Source organism: Oryctolagus cuniculus, chromosome 2, assembly GCF_051225735.1.
Source record: "Oryctolagus cuniculus isolate XC-2025 breed Fujian yellow rabbit chromosome 2, ASM5122573v1, whole genome shotgun sequence".
Taxonomy (NCBI): Eukaryota; Metazoa; Chordata; class Mammalia; order Lagomorpha; family Leporidae; genus Oryctolagus; species Oryctolagus cuniculus.
The window spans coordinates 115,051,449-115,074,764 of record NC_142868.1 but is presented as its reverse complement, the minus strand read 5'-3'; the positions used below and the strand labels follow the sequence as shown (position 1 = coordinate 115,074,764).

Here is a 23,316-nt window from a genome sequence, read left to right as displayed (position 1 = left end):
ACAGAAGCGGCTGTCCTCTTGTCCTGATCCACAAGAGTGAATGATGTTGGAGCTTGTGGCACCAGTCTGCAGCCCTCAGTCCCCACGATGTGGACAAGACCTTCCCCAGAGCCTGCTGTGTGGGCGTGACTAATGCCGGGGCTTATAGCAACAAAAGTCCCCACGTGCCAACGCTGGGAGATGCAGGCGTGGAGAACAGCCAGCCCACAGGTCATAAAAGGCTTGCAAAATCATTAAATCTTTTGGTCCCGTCCTGCCAAGGCCACCGCAGACAAGACTCGAAATTTAATAAATCTATATAACTGGCTAAATTTTAAGTTGATAATTTTTCATGACCTGCAAATGGTATTATAAATATCCAAATGGCCCTTGGTAGAAAACAAGGTTCCCCACTCCTGTACCCTTACCCCAACCCCACAGTGTAAAGACAGGTTGTGCTGAGCACTGCACACTGGCGAGTGTGGGTCTGGAGGGCTGACATGCAAGTGGCTTCTTCCTCAGGTCCCACAGGCTACGTTCCAATGACCGTGAGGAGTGTAGTACTAACAATCCCAGTCCTGGAGGCACAGGATTCAGTGGGGCCCTCACTCAGGCCTCACAGAGTGAGTGCTCGTTACTCCAGGGATTGTGGGCTGCCAGCCAGCAGTGTGAAACAGAGAACTATATGCAGGACCCTCGAGATCCCACAGGTGTGTGTGGGAGCTACTCCGGGGTTTGCAGAACCAGCAGTGACAATCTCAGAGTTGCGAGGTACAGAGGGGACTGCCCCCAGTTCCCACAGAGCATACGAGGGTGACACTGGAGCTTGTGCTCTGCCCCACCCCACCTCCCTGTGGTAAGAACAGCTGATGGGCTTCCGCAGGCCGGGTCTGTGGGGAGCAAACCGGACTAGACTGTTACTGGAATTAAGACTTATTCTATGCATCTGCTCTCCCACAATATGGCGCTGGGAGAGAAGTAAACAGCTTCCGCACAGCTGCCTCCAGTTCAACTAATAAACTGTAGGACTTGCTCCTGATTGGAGAGCAGCGTACTCGGCGTGTGGGCAGCCGAGTTGGGATTGGCGGAGGAGGACTATAAAGGAGGAGAGAGACGGCATGCACCAGGAACATCTATGGGGAACATCTAAGGGAACCCGTGCAGCCCCCGAGAGAACCGGCCGGCGGTGTGCCGCTCCCCTGCGGAAGTGGGGAATGCGGCCAGGGGGAACTGCCCTTCCACGGAGGTGGAAGGGATAGTAGCCAACCCGGGAAGAACCAGCAGCAAACCCGGGGAGGGCCGAGCAGACGAAAGAACAGCGCAGGGTCCTGTGTCGTTCCTCCACGAAGAGGGGGAGCGACACGGGTCCTCTGGGATGGTGTATAGGCATCCACTGGCAACTAGCGCCAAGAAGCCAAGGGGGGCCGGCGCCGCGGCTCACTAGGCTAATCCTCCGCCTTGCGGCGCTGGCACACAGGGTTCTAGTCCCGGTCGGGGCGCCAGATTCTGTCCTGGTTGCCCCTCTTCCAGGCCAGCTCTCTGCTGTGGCCCGGGAGGTCAGTGGAGGATGGCCCAAGTGCTTGGGCCCTGCACCCCATGGGAGACCAGGAGAAGCACCTGGCTCCTGCCATCGGATCAGAGTGGTGCGCCGGATGCAGCGCGCTGGCCGCAGCGGCCATTGGAGGGTGAACCAATGGCAAAAAGGAAGACCTTTCTCTCTGTCTCTCTCTCTCACTGTCCATACTCTGCCTGTCAAAAAAAGAAGAAGAAGAAGAAGAAGAAGAAGAAGAAGAAGAAGAAGAAGCAGCAGCAGCAGCAGCAGCCAAGGGGAACTTTCCCAGATGGCACAGGGCAAGCGACTGCAGCTCCAGGGCTTGTGCCCAGGGCTCCCGTGGCTGCAGGAGTCACAGAGGCCCGCTCTGTGCCCCCGGAGAGTTCCCCTGAAAGTCTGTGGGTGCTTCTGGCGGTGACGGAGCTGCTGGCATCACCCTAGACTGAAATTTTTTTTAACTTTTATTTAATGAATATAAATTTCCAAAGTATAGCTTATGGATTACAGTGGCTCCCCCCCCCATAACTTCCCTCCCACCCGCAACCCTCCCCTTTCCCGCTCCCTCTCCCCTTCCATTCACATCAAGATTCATTTTCAATTCTCTTTATATACAGAAGATCAGTTTAGCATATATTAAGTGAAGATTTCAACAGTTTGCACCCACATAGAAACACAAAGTGAACAATACTGTTTGAGTATTAGTTATAGCATTAAATCACAATGTACAGCACATTAAGGACAGAGATCCTACACGAGGAGTAAGTGCACAGTGACTCCTGTTGTTGACTTAATAAATTGACACTCTTGTTTATGGCATCAGTAATCACCCTAGGCTCTAGTCATGAGTTGCCAAGGCTATGGAAGCCTTTTGAGTTCACTGACTCTGATCATATTTAGACAAGGTCGTAGTCAAAGTGGAAGTTCTCTCCTCCCTTCAGAGAAAGTTATCTCCTTCTTTGATGACCTGTTCTTTCCACTGGGGTCTCACTCGCATAGATCTTTCATTTAGGTTTTGTGTTTTGTTTTGTTTTTGTTTGTTTGTTTGTTTGTTTGTTTTGCCAGAGTGTCTTGGCTTTCCATGCCTGAACTACTCTCATGGGCTTTTCAGCCAGATCCGCGTGCCTTAAGGGCTGATTCTGAGGCCAGAGTACTGTTTAGGACATCTGCCATTCTATGGGTCTGCTGTGTATCTCACTTCCCATGTTGGATCGTTCTCTCCCTTTTTTATTCTATCAGTTAGTATTTGCAGACACTAGTCTTGTTTATGTGATCCCTTTGGCTCTTAGTCCTATCATTATGATCAATTGTGAACAGAAATTGATCACTTAGACTAGTGAGATGGCATTGGTACATGCCACCTTGATGGGATTGAATTGGAAACCCCTGGTATGTTTCTAACTCTACCGTTTGAGGTAAGTCAGCTTGAGCATGTCCTGAATTGCACATCTCTTCCCTCTCTTATTCCCACTCTTATATTTAACAGCGATCACTTTTCAGTTAAGTTTCAACACTTAAGAATAACTGTGTATTGATTACAGCACTCAACCAAAAGTATTAAGTAGAACAAACAAAAAGAATACTAAGAGGGATAACGTATTAAGTTGTTCATCAACAGTCAGGGTGAGGGCTGATCAAGTCATCGTTTCTCATAGTGTTCATTTCACTTTAACAGGCTTCCTTTTTGGTGCTCAGTTAGTTGTCACAGATCCGGGAGAACATATGATATTTGTCCCTTTGGGACTGGCTTATTTCACTCAGCATAATGTTTTCCAAATTCCTAACAGGGATCACTTTTCAGTTAAAATTTAAACACCTAAGAATAATTGTGTGTTAATTACAGAGTTCAACCAATAGTACTAGAACAAAAATACTAAAATGGATAAAGTATTACATTGTACATCAACAGTCAGGACAAAGGCTGATCAAGTCACTGTTTCTCATAGTGTCCATTTCACTTCAACAAGTTTCCCCTTTGGTGCTCAGTTAGTTGTCGCTGATCAGGGAGAACATATGATATTTGTCCCTTTGGGACTGGATTAATTCACTCAGCATGATGTTTTCCAAATTCCTCCATCTTGTTGCAAATGACCGGGTTTCATTGTTTTTGACTGCTGTATAGTATTCTATAGAGTACATGTCCCATAATTTCTTTATCCAGTCTACTGTTGATGGGCATTTGGGTTAGTTCCAGGTCTTAGCTATTGTGAATTGAGCTGCAATAAACATTAATGTGCAGACAGCTTTTTTGTTTGCCAATTTAATTTCCTTTGGGTAAATTCCAAGGAGTGGGATGGCTGGGTTGTATGGTAGGGTTATATTCAGGTTTCTGAGGAATCTCCAGACTGACTTCCATAGTGGCTTGACCAGTTTGCATTCCCACCAACAGTGGGTTAGTGTCCCTTTTTCCCCACATCCTCTCCAGCATCTGTTGTTGGTACATTTCTGAATTTTATTGAGTAGCTTTAGGCAGCAGCTCAGGCGTGGCACTTTCCTGGAGACAGAAGTGGTGTGGTTCCTTCTTTGGAGCATAGTAGCCCCAGTTAGCCCTGCAGCCGTGATTTAGAATCAGTGAGGCCTGTGGGATTTTGTGGCCAGGGCGGCCCATCTGCAGCAATAGCGGGGGTTCCCAGCGCTTGCTGCTTCCCTCGGCCCTGCAAGATGGCGACCTCGGCCCTGCAAGATGGCGACCTTGGCCCTACAAGATGGCAGCCTTGGCAGGGGAGCCGGGGCGGGAGCGGAGGCAGCAGAGTTGGGCTTGTTCCTCTCTCTGTGTCGGCCTTCAGAGTCTCCATGCTGTTCGCAGATCTTGTCAGCTCCTCACTGAAGTTTTCCCTTAGGTCAGTCTCCTCAGAGCTATGGAACCGTGTTCCCAGCAGGATGGCGTCCCTGACTGCCGAGCCGAGGTAGGCGCGGCGGGCGGGGGCTCCCGCAAGCCTTGCGACATATTTTGTTTTCCTCTCTCGGCTTTCTTGAGTCTCTGGGCCATTTGCAGTTCTTACTTCTTTACTGATGTGTTCCTCCAGTCTGTCTCCTCAGTTCTAATATTTTATATATAGAACCATTCTGCTGGCAAGATAGTGTCCCTAGGCAGGGTGCCAGGGTCCATCAAAATAACTCTTACAAGTCAATAATAAAAAAGACGGAGGGCCAATACTGTGGCCTAGTGGGTTAAGTTGCAACCTGAGATGCCGGCATCCCACATGGGCGCTGCTCCACTTCTGATCCAGCTCCCTGCTATGGCCTGGGAAAAGCAGCAGAGGATGGCCCAGGTCCTTGGGCCCCTGCACCCACGTGGGAGACTCAAAAGAAGCTCCTGGCTCCTGGCATAGGCCTGGCCCAGCCCCAGCCATTGTGGCCGTTTGGGGAGTGAACCAGCTGCCTTTCAAACAAATAGCTTCGATAATAACAATGACAAATAGCCCAACATTTGTAATGGGCAAGACTTAAAAGGCAGGCCTAAGATTGGTTCTGGGCGCATTTAGAAGGGCTCCACATCATCAGTCCTCGGGGAGAATCCCGTATCTACTTGGCTACACGCTCAGTTATTCACGGTTTGTTATAAAGGTGCCTTGGACATGTGATAGCAATCCATAGTCAAGGGGGTGACCCTTGAAGCGTTGGTTCAATCAGTCGAAAGGCATGAAGAGGGGGGCGTAAGCTCCCTGCTGAGGGAGAACTTCCATCTGGGGGTGAAGCTCCGCCCCTGGCCCAGTCCCAGCCTGGCGTTCCTGACAGCCCGCTCCCGGCGACTCGGTGACTGCCCTGCAGACCGTGATGGAGGGGGCGGATGGCGTCCGCAGCCTTCGGAGACGCTGCCGCGGAAGTTCACTCCAGCTACCGGAAGCTGTGCTGTAATCTTTGCACCTGCACGAACCAGGGCACGCGGCTACCCCACGCACGGGCTGCTGCTCATGGAAGAGTGGGCTGCTGGGACATCCGGCTCACCAGGCTCCCAAGGAGGAGCTACACAAGGCTACTCAGGGCAGGGATTATTCTGGGACTAGATGGCCAATGCCTGCACCCCACTTCCAGCCCCAGACTCCAGAAGGGGGACGGGGCTCCTGGCTAACGGGGACGCTTCTCTCCTCTACTTTCCCAAGGACTAAGATGGATGTAAAGGATGGTGGTCTGAGGACTTATGGTCCTGGAACTGCTCTGGGAGATTAACTGAATAATGATCTCCCTCCCCCTTTCCCGCATCTCCTCTCTTTGTTAGTGCGTTTCACTCTGCACTTTGTACCCATAAGAGAAATGCCATGCTTGCTGTTTTGTACTGGCGGAGATTCGGGGTGGGGGTGTGGGAGGTCAAGTTCTTCCAACACTCAGTTCCCTGGGCCCGATGTGTGGCTCTGCCGCCTGGGCAGTGATCGCCTTCAGTCCAGTTTCTGGGTGAGTTCCCTGTCTTTGCCTAGGGACCAGGCCAAAGCCAGGAGCCTGAAACGCCATTTGGCTCTCCCACGTGGGTAGCAGGGCCCCAAGTACTTGGGCCATCTTCTGCTGCTTTCCCAGGGACATTAGCAGGAAGCTGGATGGGAAGCGGAGCTGATGAGAACTGGATCAGCGCTCTGATATGGGATGCTGGTGTCCCAGGTGATGGCTGAACCCGCTGCACCACAGCCCTGGCCCGCAGGGCAGGATTTAATCAGAAGTCTCATTAGGAAGTCTTCTCTGACCCCTACAGGAGCATTCGTGCAAAAGCGTCGCCTTTGATGGGAAGGCTGGCAGGCCCCATGCTCCGTCAGGTGGCCCTTTCACTTTTCTTCTAATTCTGGTAGAGGAAAAAAAAAAGATATGCCATCTACCATTTCCAAGTATATAGTTCAATAGTGTTATATTCACATTGTTAGGTAATTTTTCTTTGTATGAATATATGTATTTGAGAGTGAGAGAGCAAAAGACAGATGGACAGAGAGAGAGCCCATCCACCGATTCACTGCCCAAATGCAGCAGCCAAGGGTGACCAGGGGCTGAAACCAGAAGTTGGAAACTCAATCCAGGTCTCCCACATAGGAGATAGGAACCCGATTACTGGATCCATCACCACTGCCTCTCCAAGTCTGCATTGGCAGGAAGCTGAAGTCAGGAGCCAGAGCAGGGAATCGAACCTTGGTACTGGGATGTAGGATGTGGTTTTCTTAACTATTAGGCTAAACTTCTGCTCTCATTTTTATTTTTACTGTAGCTGTTGTTTATGTTCATTTTATTTGAAAAACAGAGATCTTCCCTCAGCTGGTTCACTCCCCCAGTGGTCACAACCTCCAGAGGTGGGCCAGGCTGAAGCCAGGAGCCAGGAGCTCCATCCAGGTCTCTTACATTGGTGGGCAGGCACCCAAGGTCTTGAGCCAATACCTGTTGCCTCCCAGGGTGTGCATTAGCAGGAAGATGGATCAGACATGGAGTAGTTGGAGCTCAAGTGAGGCACCCCAATAGGGGATGCAGCTGTCCCAAGTGGCAACTTAACTGTGGTGTCAAATGCCCACTTTCCCCTTTCACTTTTGCTTTTAACGTGACTCTACCATCACATGGATTTGTACGTGGTCTGCTGGGGCGTGCCACAGGGCTTTAAACCTTTCTCTGGGATTTATTTGGGGGCACAATCTAGCAAATCCATCCCTCTTATCAGATTCCTTTCTGGATATAAGTTATTCACCTCCTGCCAGGAACCCAAAGTGATATTTCTTAAAAAGGAGTTCTCCAAATACTCCATCCTTACCTGGAGAGCCAAGCAGAAACTGTGCAAGGTTCTGGATCTGCCGGTTCTGCGTCTGTGGATTCAACCAACCACGGATTGAAAAAAATCAGGGGGAAAATTGCATCTATATTAAACATGTGCAGGCTTTTTTCCCTTGTCACTATTCCCCTAAAGGGCACAATATAATAACTATTACACATAGTATTTATGTTGATTGGAGTAGGTTATGCACAAATACTATGCCATTTTATACAAGAGACGTGAGTGGCCACAGATTTTGGTACCTACAGAGGGTCCTGAAACCAGTTCCCTGTGGATATCAAAGGTCAACTCTACTTCCTACAGGGAAGGTTTGCAATTTTTATGTGCCTGTAAATGGGCCTGTTGACAATGCAGATTCCTGGGCTCTGCTCCCAGAGGGTCCTTATAAGTTATGGGTTTGAGGTACCATCTTGACATTCTATATTTTTCACAAGCTAAGTAGGGGATCATTAAGTCCCCAAACCTGGGCAGGCTGAGCAAGGAGGAGATGTGCCCACAGAGGCCTGAGGGGCAAAACCTCTCCAGCTAGATCCTTGGTGAGTTCAAGAGCCTTGCAAGACCCAGAGCCTGCTTCACTTCTTGGCTGGCTGGCTGGTGGTCTGTACACAAAGTGCTCTGGCCACCCTGAGTGAAAGCCACAGCTGCCACACAGGGCTGCTGTGAGATCTTAGGACAGGATACAGCACACCGTGAGAGCTCAGTGTTCCCTGTTCTTGAGCCATGATGTGATCCTGGCTACCATTACCGCTAACACGCCCACAAAGCCACCGAGAGGGAGGCCTCCTAAATGCCGCCTCCACCTTGCACCATGTGAGGAGGAGGACCCCACTCTGGGCAGCCAAGAACCTTGCAGGACGAATTGCAACCATGAGTCCGCCATCAGCACTGACCCCTTTCATCCTGTGGCGCTCACATGGGAAGACTTCCCCAGGGCCCTCTGCAGGGGCAATGCGGGCATCCCCACCACCACCAACACACACAGAGAAGGGAATGGTTTTCCACTGAGATTTAGTAACTCCTCACTCCCCATCCCTCCCTGCACGGAGACTGAATTCTGGGATCCTAGATTCAGCCTGGACCAGTCCTGGCTGTTGCAAACATTTGGTGAATGAAGCAGCAGACAGAAGACCAATATTCTCTCTCTCTCTCTCTCTCTCTCTCTGCCCATCCCTTCCTCCTTCCCTCCCTCCCCCCTCCCTTCTTCTCTCTCTCTTTGTCTCTCTTCCCCTACCAACTTCAAATAAAATTTTTAAAGATAAATTTATTTATGTATCCCCTTGGTAAGTAACCAGAATTCAAATAGAGAAGAACAATTCAAGTGAATTGTTTTCCCAAGTCAAATAGAAATATCCTATTCATGGCAGAGTGTCACTGTTAATGTGTGTGCTGTGTCCACTCGCAGATAAGCAGGATACATTTGCATGATTTAAATGTCACGTAGATCTTGTGTTTAATACACTGTGTGAGCATTCCAACAGGTCTGAATCCCCTTCCCTGGAAGCTTCCTCGCTAAGCTCCTGTGCTAGGGTTTGAAAATCTAAGTGCCTGTGACTTCTTGTTGAGCTGTCTCATTTCTCTAGAAGGTCGCAGGGTCAAAGCAAATGCTATTCCCTTCCTCAGTGGCCCATAGTACCTGGGGCCACCTCGTCACCGTGTCAGATCAGGTAGAGCTGGTCTCTGTCTCCTTGGGGATTTTAGCAGTCAGTGTTGGAAGAGGCAGGACAACACACATCTGCAGGACGAGAACAAGGGTGGTGATTATGCCTGGGTGGGGGAAAATGGTGAGTTCCTTCCAGTCTAGGGCTTGGTGAATCTGACCACTGTTCTGTGATTTGTTGTCTCCGTAGTCTATGTGGAGGGCAAGAACCCCTGTCCCCACTTGTACTCCAGGAGCTTGGCACCCAAAGCTGGGATTCACACATTTACCAGAATTCATTGAGTTGCTGCTATACACTTAATTTTATTCCAGGTGCTGGGAGTTATAACAAGAGGCAAGGGAGACAGACTTTCTGTCCAGATAGTTCAGAGCAGGTAGAATGTGGAGAAGAGTAGAACAAGAAGGGGAGAGTGTGGGTGGGGTGGTGGAAGGGTCTTGAGATTTTTGAGTAGACTCTTCAGGAAATGCTTTCTTGAGAAATGATACATAGGGTGTCTTCAAAAAGTTCACGGGGAGCAGGCATTTAGCCTCATGACTAGGATACCTGCATCCCACATCAGAGTACCTGGGTTCAATCCCCAGTTCTGGCTCCTAACTCCCGCCTCCCACTAACACAGACCCTGGGAGGCAGCGCGATGGCTCCCGTAATTCCTGCCACCCACATGAGGGAGACCTGAATTAAGTTCTGGCTCCTGTCTTCAGCCTCAGACCCAACCCTGGCCACTGACCTGGAGAGTGAACCAGCAGAAAAGAGCCCTCAGTCTCTCCCTCTGTGTCCCTCTTTCTGTCTCTATCTCTTTCTCCCTCCTGAATAAATAAAAAATAATTTAAAATTTTTCAAATCAATTGTCCATGTATACATGGGTATTTTTCTGTAACTCCTGTTTTTTATACCAGAATAGACTACTTTGGTTATTGTAGCTTTAGCCTAAGTCTTGATACCAGATATTGTAAATCCTCTGACTTGATTCTTTTCAAGACTGTTTTTTCTAATCTAGATTCTTTACATTTTTGTAAAATTTTAGAATCCAACTTCTTCCAAAAAGGGTTTGGTTTCGATTGGGAGTGCATGGAATCGCTATATCAGTTAAGGGGGATACCTTAAAAATATTAAGATTTCATAAACCTATACCACACTGTAATGCATCTTTCTGTTTATTTAGACCTTCTTTCATTTCTCTTGGCACATAGTATTTACAAGCCTTGCTCAGCTGTTAGATTTATTCCTAAGTAGTTGATGTGTTGGTGCTGCTGTAATGATATTTTTAAAAAGATTATATTTATTAATTTGAGAGGTAGAGTTACAGACAGTGAGAGGCAGAGATAGAGAGAAAGGTCTTCCTTCTGCTGGTTCACTCCTCAAATGGCAGCAATGGCTGGAATTGCACCGATCTGAAGCCAGAAGCTAGGAGCCTCTTTCTGGTCTCCCATGTGGGTGCAGGGGTCCAAGCACTTGGGCCATCCTCCACTGCTTTCCCAGGTGCATTAGCAGGCAGGTAGATTAGAAGTGAAACAGCTGGGACTCAAACTGGCCCTCTGTTATGGGATGCCAGTGTCATAGGTAGTGGTTTAACCCACTATGCCACAATGCTGGCCCCTCTTTGGCATGAATGTGGCTTGAACTTTATGACAGAAGCCATATGGCCCCAAAGCCTGAAATATCTGCTATCTGGCCCTCAAAAAGATGTTTGATCCCTTCTCTAGATAAAAAAATATGAAGGATACCTTGGTTCATAGTACATATATCAGCTTGACCCTGATCAACAGACAGAAACCGCAATGTGATTTAGGTGAAGATAAAGGAAAAGGTTAATGTCAAAATGAGTGAGCCATGGCCGGCGCCGCAGCTCAATAGGCTAATCCTCCGCCTGCGGCGCCAGTACCCCGGGTTCTAGTCGTGGTTGCTCCTCTTCCAGTCCAGCTCTCTGCTGTGGCCTGGGAGTGCGGTGGACGATGGCCCATGTCCTTGGGCCCTGCACCCGCATGGGAGACCAGGAGAAGCACTTGGCTCCTGGCTTCGGATCAGCACAGTGCGCCAGCTGCAGCGCGCCAGCCGTAGTGGCCATTGGAGGGTGAACCAACAGAAGGAAGACCTTTCTCTCTGTCTCTCTCTCTCACTGTCCACTCTGCCTGTCCAAAAAAAAAAAAAAAATGAGTGAGCCGTGATAAAGGGTAACTCCAAGGTGTGAGAGAACTCTTGCTGGCAGCCTAGGGCAGAAGACAGGAAGGACAGGCTTAGCATGGGGACTCCTCCCCAGAGCCAGCACTCAGGTCTTGTTGGAGCAGGTACAGCAGCCACTCAGTGGATAGCAGAGCGCTTGGCTGGTTTACACAGGCCCGAGCTTGTCTGCCGTCCCCGGACAAGCAGGAAGCAATCGCCAGGAGTGCGGCCAGGGTTCAAGATGGCCACAAGTGGCCAGCTGCACAGGGGTGCAGAGAAACTGAGAGCTTGTGGATGAATGAGACCTGAAGTTGCAGCTCCAGAAGGCCACAGGGGACAGGCTTGGGGCGTGGGGGCAGAGAGAAGCAGAGGGAATTAGAGACCAGTGCAGGCAGGAGGACTGCGGCGGGGGATGTCCACTGTGGCAGGACTTGCGGGCTCTGGGGCTGAGCTGAGGAGGTCATTAAGGGAGCCCTGTGTTCTAGGCACATGGCCAGGGCAGGCTGCCACCACTCTGTCACACCTGCCTCACTCACGATGGCACAGCCAGCACCAGCAGCAGGAGAGCCCCTTTGTGCATCACCTGCGGCAAGTCTCCCACCACGCTCCCTGTAAGGAAGAAAGTCCGCCCATGACTGCAGAGCAGGTACGAAGGATGAATGTGGAGGTGGGAGGCAACCAGTTGGCAACGTACACAGTGTGGGCGTGGCTGAGGTCCTAAGCACTCAAGTCTCTGTCTGCTCCAGTACTGTCAGAAGAGTCTAGCATGAGAGACAGGAGTGGATTCGTTGTTTGAACAGATGGAAAAGTTAGATTTCAAGTCAAATTATCTAGACCTTATGTCAGAATAAGTCCAATTGTTTTAAAGAATATTAAGTTGTGTTAAAAATAAAAACCTTAGACCACCCAGTGGGGGAAAAAAAGACTAGACATCATACAGGCAGTGGAATCATGTATGCATTTCTAGGCTTGCAATGAATTGAATGCAACTCAAAGGGAACTGACCGCAAGAATAAATATTATCAGGCCGGCGCCGCGGCTCACTAGGCTAATCCTCCGCCTAGCGGCGCCGGCACACCGGGTTCTAGTCCCGGTCGGGGCGCCGGATTCTGTCCCGGTTGCCCCTCTTCCAGGCCAGCCCTCTGCTGTGGCCCGGGAGTGCAGTGGAGGATGGCCCAGGTGCTTGGGCCCTGCACCCCATGGGAGACCAGGAAAAGCACCTGGCTCCTGGCTCCTGCCATCGGATCGGTGCGGTGCGCCAGCCGCAGCGCGCCGGCCGCGGCGGCCATTGGAGGGTGAACCAACGGCAAAGGAAGACCTTTCTCTCTGTCTCTCTCTCTCACTGTCCACTCTGCCTGTCAAAAAAAAAAAAAAAAAAAGAATAAATATTATCAGTGGATACCAAAACACCGTTAGATTAAAGAAGCAAATTCTGGTGCTCCACACTCAGTGGGGTGGCTGTAGTTCACAAAACCTCTTATATATTTTATGAGGAAATAGAAAAGAGGCACTCAAAGGCTCCAAACATAAAGAAATGATAAGAAAATGTAAATGCTAATTTCCCGATTAGATCCCTTCATACTTTATAAATGTGTTGAAATAGTCCATTGTACCCCATATCTGTCAGTGTTGCACAAAAAGTTCTCAAAAATTGAAAGGAAAAAATTAAAACTTTAATGCAAATGACAGAGGACATGAATAGATGGTTTACAGAGAGGAAATGCAAGTAATAAATAAACATAAGAAAACGTTCAACTTTACCTCCTCTTACTGTGATGCAAATTAAAACTGTAATGGGGCACATTTTATGCATGAAGTTTGAAAAATAGAGATTAAAAAAATACAGTGGCAGCAGAAAGTGCTGAAGCCTCTTCTGAACTTGGGGGTTCACTCCCTCTTTGTTCTGAAACTAACCTAAGGGAAAGAACAACAACAGAAGATTCTATGCAGGTCTTTATGGAGTGAAAACAAGTGGGAAATAAAAGGCCAACAATTATGCCAATCAGCATATTAATGATGTAATTTAGTTGACCATGATCATAGCCAGTGATAAATAATTTGGTCATGACCAAAAATCACTGGAAATGGATGAAACACAATAGGCTATTTCTCAAGATATAATACCTAAGAGCAGAATAGCAAAAGTGCATTTTCACCACTGCTTGAGATGTAGGTGTGAAAAAAACCTAGAAAGCTACAGAAATGTATAATTGATTTAACAGATTTAATTTTAAAGTTCTATTATTATTAATATAATATTGTTTGTGCGACTTTTTTTTTAAAACGTGCTATTGGGCAAGACTCACCTCCTTTCTACTTGATATACTTCTGTTAAGTCAGCCTTCTTTCACAGTTTTTGGGAGGACAGCTCATTGGGAGGATTCACTTCATTTTAAGTGAGGCATGTCTTCACTTCCTATGCTGGGGCATTTGGTCTTTTGAACCCTGTTTTTGTTCCTGTTAGAACTTTCCTTGGTCTGTATCCAATGTTCATGGAAAATGTGTATCTTCTTTTATTCCATTTTCTATGAACTTTTTTTAAGATACTTTTGAAGTACCTTCATATTCAACCCATCATTGGAGGCTCTCAAGATTTTTTTTATTTATTTTTTTTTTTTAAAGCAAAGAGAGAGAGAGAGAGAGCGAGATCTTCCATCTACTCATTCACTCCCCAAATGCCCACAACAGTCAGGGTGGGCACAGGCTGAAGCCAGGAGCAGGGAATTCAATTCAGTCTTCTCTAATGTGGTTGGCAGGGACCCAAGTACTTGAGCTGCCTCCCAGGAAGTTTTTTTTTTTTAAGATTTTATTTATTTATTTGACAGGTAGAGTTACAGACAGTGAGAGGTAGACAGAGAAAAAAGTCTTCCTTCCATTGGTTCACTCCCCAAATGGCCGCAACAGCCAGAGTTGTGCTGATCTGAAGCCAGGAGCCAGGAGCTTCTTCCCGGTCTCCCATGCGGGTGCAGGGGCCCAAGCACTTGAGCCATCTTCCACTGCTTCCCCAGGCCATAGCAGAGAGCCGGACTGGAAGAGGAGCAGCTGGGAGTAGAACTGGTGCCTATATGGGATGCTGGCGCCGCAGGCAGAGGATTAACCTAGTGCGCCATGGCACCGGCCCATCCCAGGGAGCATATTAGCAGGAAGTTGGATGGGAAGCCAGGAACCTGGGTTCAAAGCAGGCACTTCAGTATGGGACGTGGGCATCCCAAGCAGTGACCTAACCACAGCCCCGCAGATATTTTCGGATCCACTCTTGTATCATTGCATGTCCTGGGTGCATGTTAGCTATACGTTCCATTCATATTGAAATATACGGGTTCTTGGCCAGTGCCACGGCTCAATAGGCTAATCCTCTGCCTTGCAGTGCCGGCACACCGGGTTCTAGTCCCGGTCGGGGCGCCGGATTCTGTCCCGGTTGTCCCTCTTCCAGGCCAGCTCTCTGCTGTGGCCCGGGAGTGCAGTGGAGGATGGCCCAAGTGCTTGGGCCCTGCACCCCATGGGAGACCAGGAGAAGCACCTGGCTCCTGCCATCGGATCAGCGCGGTGCGCTGGCCACAGCGGCCATTGGAGGGTGAACCAACGGCAAAAGGAAGACCTTTCTCTCTGTCTCTCTCTCTCCCTGTCCACTCTGCCTGTCAAAAAAGAGAGAGAGAGAAATATACGGGTTCTTGGCATGGTTCTCCAAGGCCATGATGACAAGGTTGAGCCGAGTGTTGAGCCCCAGAACACATCACCTCTGCTCACGGGCATCCTTGATGACTTTTACATTACAGTCCATTAAAACCAGCTTGCATCCTGAGCACGGTCGCCAGCTTTCACACTAGCACAGGGGATTATCCTTCGGTGTGTGGGAAGCAACACTCAGGTGATTTTCGGCTTGATGGTGATGGAGGCCAAACTGGTGCTGGATCCTAGCCACCCCTGCTGTAACACCCACCCCCCACACCTTGCCATTCCACACCTGCGGTCCGAAGGACCATCAGAAGCTCTCCTCTAGATGTTTTTCTCCTTTTTGGCTCTATCCACACTCTGTCTTCCTGGAGTTATTTGTAATTTGAAAGGGCTCAAGTTGTGAAAATTTGCTTGCTGTGGAAAGGTTGACGGAGAGGCTGTACAGGAAGCCCCATCTGTCCGCTACCTGCGGGCCTGGCCTGCATTAGGAGCAGGCTCCCCAGGGGATAAAGGAGCTCAGGTCCCATGGCCCCACAGAGCTCCTCAGGCTCCTGGGAAGGTGTGGATAGATTCTGCTTTTTTAAAGATGTATTTAATTATTTGAAAGACAGAGAGAGAGAAAGAGAGAGAGAGAGAGAGGTCTTCCATCTGCTGGTTCGCTCCCCAAATGGCTGCAATGGCCAGGGCTGAGCCAGGCCAAAGCTAATAGCTGGGAGCTTCTTCTGGGTCTCCCATGTGAGTGCAGGGGCCCAAGGACTCTCCCATGCGTGTTAGCAGGGAGCTGGATCAGAAGCAGAGCAGCCAAGGCTTCGAACCCGCACTTATATGGGATGCTGGCACCCCAGGTGCCAGGTAGTGGCTTTACCTGCTATGGCACAGCCCCGGCCCCTTGGATACACTTTTTTACTTCAAATCTTTCTCATAAATTTATTTTTCTTTTTGTCTTGGAACTGCCATGTAGGGGAGGGAAATGGATGCCATTATCTTTGTTGCCTGAGAAAGCAGCAGGCAAAATAGGCCTTCAAGACGACAAATCACCTCTCCTCCCACCGTGGGGCCTTTCCTCCCCAGTTCGCACTGACTGAGAGAATTCCTGCAGGGACACTAATGCATTGTTGTTTCTTGGGTGAGCCTTACCTGCCTCCTCATAAATATATCATTTCCCCAGACTCATTCCTACAAATTGCCTCGGTGTTTGTCAAGGATCCAGAGCACCTGCCAGAGCAAGCCCACTTGCCCCTGCCCCCCTTACTGATAATGAGGCTTATCTGTTTGCATTGCTGCTCCTCACCTGTTAGTCTGACTTATCTCCTTACCAGATTGTGTGTTCTTTAGCACACTGGGCACCATATGGCCCCCAGCAAAAACAGCTGTCTTGTTACCCACCTATGGGCACAATTTACATGTTCCTAGTACATCTAGGATTTGTTTGATCTGGAGGAATTTATGTAATCAGAACAGCAAAAGTTGAGTTCCCACCCACCTCCTGTTTTTTAATGCAACAGATAATGTGTGCAGACTAAATGATAAATTATATATTCTCACAATGAAGCTGAATGAACTGTAGCTACTAGCAATGTCACTGAATCTTACTGACCTAATACTGATTGATGGCCGGCACCCCGGCTCAATAGGCTAATCCTCTGCCTTGCGGTGCCGGCACACCGGGTTCTAGTCCCGGTCGGGGCGCCAGATTCTGTCCCAGTTGCCCCTCTTCCAGGCCAGCTCTCTGCTGTGGCCCAGGAGTACAGTGGAGGATGCCCCAAGTGCTTGGGCCCTGCCCCCCATGGGAGACCAGGAGAAGCACCTGGCTCCTGGCTTTGGATCAGCGCAGTGCGCTGGCCGCAGCGCGCCGGCCTTGGTGGCCATTGGAGGGTGAACCAACGGCAAAAGGAAGACCTTTCTCTCTGTCTCTCTCTCTCTCTCACTGTCCACTCTGCCTGTCAAAAAGAAAGAAAGAAAAAAAAATACTGATTGATAAAAACAAATCCCAGAGGGTTATATGGACCATCACAGTTTTTCTAAAATTTTTTTAATTGATTTGAGAGACAAAGGGAGAGATAGAGAGGTCTTCTATCTGCTGGTTTACATCCCAAATGGCCACAATGGCCAGAGCTGCGTTGATCCGAAGCCAGGAGCCAGGAGCTTCTTCTGGGTCTCCCAAGTGGGTGCAGGGGCCCAAGGACCTGGGCCATTTTCTACTGCTTTCCCAGGCCATAGCAGAGAGCTGGATCGGAAAAGGAGCAGCTGGGACTAGAACCAGCACCCATATGGGATGCTGGAGCCACAGGTGGAGGCTTAGCCCACTGAACTAGAGGGCCGACCCCTTTCTAAATTTTAAAAACAAAACTACAGGTCATCGGGAGTCCCCTCAGCCACACATGTGCAAGTTCATGATCAGATGTATTCCTGTGGGCACAGCTGGTATTTCCTTTCCCTGGTGCCTCATTTACAGGGGGTAGAACTGGCCTCCACTCCACTCCTGCTGTCTGTTGCAGACGTCTATAGTTCTAGCCACTGGGGTTCATGTCTTGTGCCCGTGAAGAATGAAAACATGGACAAAGGAGGTTGAGCAGAACAAAGTTGATTAAAAGAAGCAGAAAAAGCTTTGGGCAGCCAGGAGGGGTCCCCTGAGCAGGACGGAGAGGCGGGGAGTCTAGAATGTCCTATCCTTCAGGACAAGGGAAAGTTAAACACAGGGGTCCTTAAAGCAAGTCATTTACCGTGATGTTCCCTCCCTGGGGTGATCTTGTACTGTTTCCCTATCTTTCATTCCTCCCTCACTCTCAGATCCCAGGTCCTTACCTCCGGCTCTCTTACCTTGCTAATTTCTAGGCCTCTGTCTTGTCTGCAAGACCTGTCTTCAGCAGGGAGGTTCTCTGTGCCTTTCTACTTCAAACCGAACTCTCTCCTGCCTCCATCATGTCCAGCTGCCACACTTTTCCCCTCCGGACCCTTCCTCACCTCCTTAGCTTATCCTGACTGAGGCCGAAGCAATTTGGAGTTCACCTGGTTCCCGTTCCCTCCCAGTCTCACCTGGCCTGTCAGGAAGAGACAGTGGGACCTTCTCAGTTTTTTTCACTGTGGTCTCCCCATTCTGGCACAAGACTCTGGGTTCCCCAGGATTGCTCTCCTGGCCCTCTTGGTGCTGTGGGCTCATTAGGACATCCCACTAATGCATCAGGATTGCCTTAGGACTGCTTGCATCCTGCATCTTGACCAGAGATTGCTGTCGCTTCCACACTGTGCCATAACCACCTCTTCCTTTCACACAGTTCCACTCACCGGTGTAAGCAAAAGCACAGCTCCCCAGGGCCATCCCGCTGAGTGGGTCTCAGGCCAAATCTGGGTGCTGACAGCCTGGGGTCTTGCTGCTGGGTGCCCTGTGCAGGCAAATTCACAGGTGTATTTCTGTCAGGCTCTCTGCTGCCATTTCAAGCCTCAGTTTACCTGTTTCTACCTTTCAGGTACCCAAAGGTCTTCTGTGCTATTTGCCACACACATCATTTCCTAAGGGCCAATCGTGTACCCATTCTTGTGCTAAATATCGTGGCTCCATTCATCTGACTCGGTCGACTTTCCCATTTCATGGTTAGTTTTGTGTAGTCTTGTTTTCTCCCTCAAATCTTAGAAACACTGTGCACATCAGAAACAGTATCCTAAGGGACTTTCCGGGATGATGCTTTAAAATTAACCACTACTTTCTTCAGTCTTAGGATTTAAGATTCGTCCAAAGCTCTGCAATGTTTCCAGACAATAGAAGACAAACACCTGCCTTCAGTCTTCCGTGAGAACAAGCCAATAGGAAACAGCTTTAATGTGTAGCATAAATTACTGGGATTAGAGGGGATAAAGCATTTCCTAACAGTGAGGACCAGAAAAAGCTGCAAATGGTAACTGAGCCAGGCTGGAGATTCTTTAGAACAGGGATACTAAAGGTCTTAATGAGACAGTCTCATAAATTATGTTTTCTCCTGTGTTAAACCAGTTGCAGATTTCTTCCAGAATCAATAATAATAACAATACTACAAGAATTCCCCATTCCTCCAACTTCTGTGGTTTCAACTTGGTTTTGATTCACCACTTCCATTTATTTGCTCAGAATCCCTTAAATCTGAAAATTAAGCCTGATTTTTCTTGCTTTCCTTTTTCTAAAAAATATTTTTAAAATTTATCTTGAAAGTTAGAGTTAAAGAGGGAGAAATACATACACAGAGAGAGAGCGGGAACTTTCATTCTCTGGTTCACTCCCCAAATGGCTGCAACAGTCAGCATTGGGCCAGGCTGAAGCCAGGAGCTAAATCCTGTCTCCCACAGAGGTGTCAGGGGCCCAAACACCTGGGCCATCTTCCGCTGCTTTTCCCAAGCCATTAGCAGGGAGCTGGATTGGAAGTGGAGCAGCTGGAACCCAAACTGGCACCCACATGGGATGTTGGCTTTGCAGGCGGTGGCTCTACCTGCGACACCACAATGCCAGCCCCTTGTTTCCCTTCTTTAAGGTGAATGTGCATGTGCACAAATGTGTGTGCTCACACACCATTCTAACTCTTCATTCTGCAGTGATGAGTATGTTCATCATCTTTCCCTTCCAGAGTTGCATGAACTCAAAGACTCGAGCCTTTTGAAGAAGACTAGTCTGCCCCATGAATAGGCAGTTAGACGGGCATGTCCAGGAAATGCCATGAGCTCCCAGACCTCAAAAAGCTCTGGACTGCTGGCTGCAGTGGAACCCACTTTTGTGGCATTCCTTCCCATGGGGGTGTCAGTCATGAGACCCTGGAAGCCATGGGGCTGTCCGGGCCTTGTCCCAGACAAGCTGGCTCAGATTCCTGGCCTGCTCCTCCCATCCTTAACTGGGGAATGTTGCTGCCAACAGAGGCAGATGGGATTAGGTCTTCACACTTAATGGAGATCTGTGTCTCCGTGTCTTGTATTTATGGGGGCAAAATGAATTTGAGAAAATATTGAGGCTTTTTAAAAAATATATTTATTTTATTTATTTGAAAGAGTTACACAGAGGGCCGGCGCTGTGGCTCACTTGGTTAATCCTCCACCTTGCGGCGCCAGCATCCCATATGGGTGCCGGGTTCTAGTCCTGGTTGCTCCTCTTCCAGTCCAGCTCTCTGCCGGGAAGGCAGTGGAGGATGGCCCAGGTGCTTGGGCCCCTGCACCCACATGGGAGACCAGGAGGAAGCACCTGGCTCCTGGCTTTGGATTGGTGCAGCTCCAGCCATGGCAGTCATTTGGGGGGGGGGGGGTTGAACCAATGGAAGGAAGACCTTTCTCTCTCTCTCTCTCTCTCTCTCATTGTCTAACTCTGTCAAATAAAAAAAAAAGTTACATAGAAAGAAGAGAGGCAGAGAGAGAGAGTCTTCCATCCTCTGGTTCACTCTCCAGTTGGCTGCAATGGCCGGAGCTGCACCCATCTGAAGCCAGGAGCCAGGAACTTCTTCTGGGTCTCCCACACAGGCGCAGGGGCCCAAGGACTTGGGCCATCTTCCACTGCTTTCCCAGGCCATAGCAGAGAGCTGGATTGGAAGTGGAGCTGCTGGAACTCTAACCGGTGCCCATATGGGATGCCAGCACTGCAGGTGGAGGATTAACCCACTGTGCCACAGCACAGGCCCCAAGGTTTTAATAAAGCTATTTCATCCAAAGAATTTAAGGTTCTCCAGCTGCCATAAAGGATAAAAAAACAAACAAACTACTAACTAGATTGGTGATTTGAATTTTTAGTTCAGGGCGTCTGGTGTTGTCTGATAGAAGGAAACAAAACTCTTCAAGGAGAATACCCAATATCCCAAAGAGAGACTCGTTTCTAAAATCCGCCCCAAGATTGTAAACGGGCTTAAGAACGCTTTCATCCGTGTATCTCCCCACCTTTAAACCTCAGACTCTCAGACCTCTGTGGTGCGTTCTCTCCCAGTGTGGATTACGCTACTGGTAAAACATCCAGGAAGGGCCGCCTGCGGTCAGGCGAGAGTCCAGACGGGCGGACCTGGCTGCCGTCTTGCTCCTGGCTCGCCCCCTCTTCCGTTGGAGGCGACGGGGATGTGAACCAGTGGCTTCTGCCTCTCTCGGGAGTCTCACCTGACTTTCTCAGGCAGAGCGAGGCACTGGGTTCCTTCGGCTGTCCCCAGAGGAGGGTCCGGCGCCGGGGAGTGTGGGGGAGGGAGCAAGGCTGGAGCCGCTGCCCAGAACCAAGACGGGGAGAGAGGAGCTGCTCGGCCGGACCGGGGCGCGCCGCGGAGAAGCTCAAAGTTTGGCGGGTAAGGACCTGAGGGGCTCTGGAGCAGTGATTTGCTGGGGCGGGGGCCGCAGCCTCGGGGCAGGGGCAGGAGGTGATTAAAGACCTCTCTGTCCACAGCAGGTGGCGGTGCGCTTGGGAGCGGCGCTGTCCGCAGCCCCGGTGCTGAAACGGGCCGCGTCTCGGCGGGCGCGACTGGGGGCACTAGCAAGGGGCGCGCTCCGACCTCCACTCCCTGCCCGGCTTCCTCACGCCCACCTCTCCCTCTCCCCCTCCCAACAGTGAAGTCCAAAGGACTAGAAGCGGCTGCTTGTGCCCCGCAGCGTATCTCGCGCCCCTCCACTCACGTTCCGCAGTCGCGCTGGGCTGACCCGCCGAGCCGTCGGGGCGCGCGGCTGGAGGAGCTGGGTTGCCCAATTGGGGACCTGGAGGGTGTTCAGACTGCACAGGGCTCACAGGACAGAACCTCGCACTTCCACTGCCTCCAGTTGAGAAAGAGGCACCACAGCCGCCGCCTTGTTTCCCTCGCCGGGGTCGGCCCAGCGCACAGGGAAACTGTGGCCTTGGTCTGGACCCAGCGGGTCCGCCGGGCTGCAGCGGGTGGGGGACGCGAGGCTGCCTCCGGGGACCCTTCTCAGCCTCAGGGAAGCAGAGACAGGCGGTTGAGGAAGACGCGAGGCATTGGAACTCAAATTTTGAGGAGTGAACAGTCGCTTATTTTTAAAGTTAAAATCACAACCTTATCTTTTCTTTGTGCTACCCGAAAGGAAAAGAAATGGGACGGCTAATTGCCTGGTACGGTCGGTTTACCCTGTGTGTGTGTATTGAAATATCGCACTGCACCCATAAAAACGCACACGTTTTACGTATGAACACGGAGGTTTTACAAATAATTTTAAAAAGAAAAGAAAAAGATCATGCCCCAGTCTCGGCGCTGCCGGGGCCTCCGGCTTTAGCGCTAGAGTAGTGGGCGCGAGGCCCCTGGCCTCTGATCCCTTGAGATCCGCTAATCGCATCAGGGCACAGGCTTTTCTCGGCCGCTCAGCTTCCACCCGCCCGCCCCCCACCCCGCGTCCCCAGGGCCTGCCCCCACTGCCCCCTGCGCTGTGGCCACGCTGGGCTGGGGCTGGGGACTGGAGGCTGGGAGAGCAGTTTCACTTTTCTCCCTGGCGCTGGCCCTTCTTTAACTCGATCACCGTCAGGCACGTCTCTCCGCTGGCCGCGGCGTGTGGGGGAAGAGGAAGGGTCTGGGAGCAGCGATCCCAGCCAGCCTCCGACCTTCTCGGTGGTCCCGCGTCCCACGGGGCTGGCCGGGAAATCTGCACAGCCTGTCGCGACTCTGGGCGAGGCTGGGGTGGGCGCCGTTCCTGCTATCTGAAACCGTTAGGGAGGGGTTGGTCCCCACCTGGTTGCAGACCCCATACCGGAGGGGGCCGCTGTGCCTGCAAATACTCATTCCTGGAGCCCTGGTCGTGCGGGCGTGGGGTCACCACCGACGGCCCTGCACGCACCCCAATTGTGAGCTCACGGGCGCCGGAAAGTTTGGCCGGATCGGGCAGGTGACCGCTGTGCGCGCTGTGGCCAGGTCCAGTTTCTGGAAAGTTCTGCCCTTCGGGGGACCCAGCTGGACTTCACTCAGCAGGCGGGAGATCACTTGGGGAGGGGAGAGAGGCCATGAACCCCCACCTCCCGCTCCAGGCACACCCGCTCCTCCCTTTCGGCCACCTCAGGGGGCTCCCTCGGGCACAGGACGCAGGAGAAGTGGGCTGAGGCGTTCTGGGAACCGACCGGGCTGCGGGCTGCGCGGGACCTTCACCGCAGGCTGTGACTCCGATGCCCCCTAGCCTTTGATCCGCCTTGCTTTTCTGCCTTTTTCTGTTCTCATTCACTATCCGCCCGCGGTCACGTGTCTCGTTAAGAATGGAGTTGCCATGGCGACCGACCTCCAGTCGCCATGGTACCCAAGAGGTAAACAGTCGGAAGCTGTGCTCTTCTTCGGGTCTGGAAAACTGGAAGGCCTTTCTGGGCCTGGTTTCCCCGCGGGAGATGGGGGGTGGGAGTGACCAGACTCCAGGGCCCTCTTTAGCCAGCCTCCTCCCTGCGTGCCCCACAGAGGCTTGCTCACCTGGATCCCTGGCTAACCCTCCCCAAACACTGTGGACCCCAGTTTGAGATGGGTCAGGCTTTTTTCTCCATCTCCTCCAGGACATACACTGAGGAGGAAATGTGCATGGTTTTCTCTCTGACCTATTCATTTCAGTTGCACACTGACTTCTCCCGGGAAGCACAAGCCCAAGTCCCGTGGGAGCAG

General features: G+C 50.7%; 1 protein-coding gene and 1 long non-coding RNA gene across 2 annotated transcripts in view; one reads left to right on the top strand and one right to left on the bottom strand.

The window, feature by feature from the left end:
* Positions 1–7,244: 7,244 nt before the first annotated feature.
* Positions 7,245–17,747, bottom strand: LOC149128005 (uncharacterized). The gene is made up of 3 exons (XR_016229661.1): positions 17,579–17,747; positions 8,899–8,997; positions 7,245–7,296 (listed from the first exon to the last, which is right to left on the bottom strand). It is a non-coding gene; the product is annotated as an uncharacterized LOC149128005 (long non-coding RNA).
* Positions 17,748–20,793: 3,046 nt separating this feature from the next.
* CNGA3 (cyclic nucleotide gated channel subunit alpha 3) overlaps positions 20,794–23,316 on the top strand; it is a 42,113-nt gene continuing 39,590 nt past the window's right edge. Inside the window, exon 1 of the mRNA XM_089326025.1 lies at positions 20,794–21,027. The gene's annotated coding sequence lies outside the window, so the exon portion shown is untranslated. The remainder of the gene's footprint in view (positions 21,028–23,316) is intronic.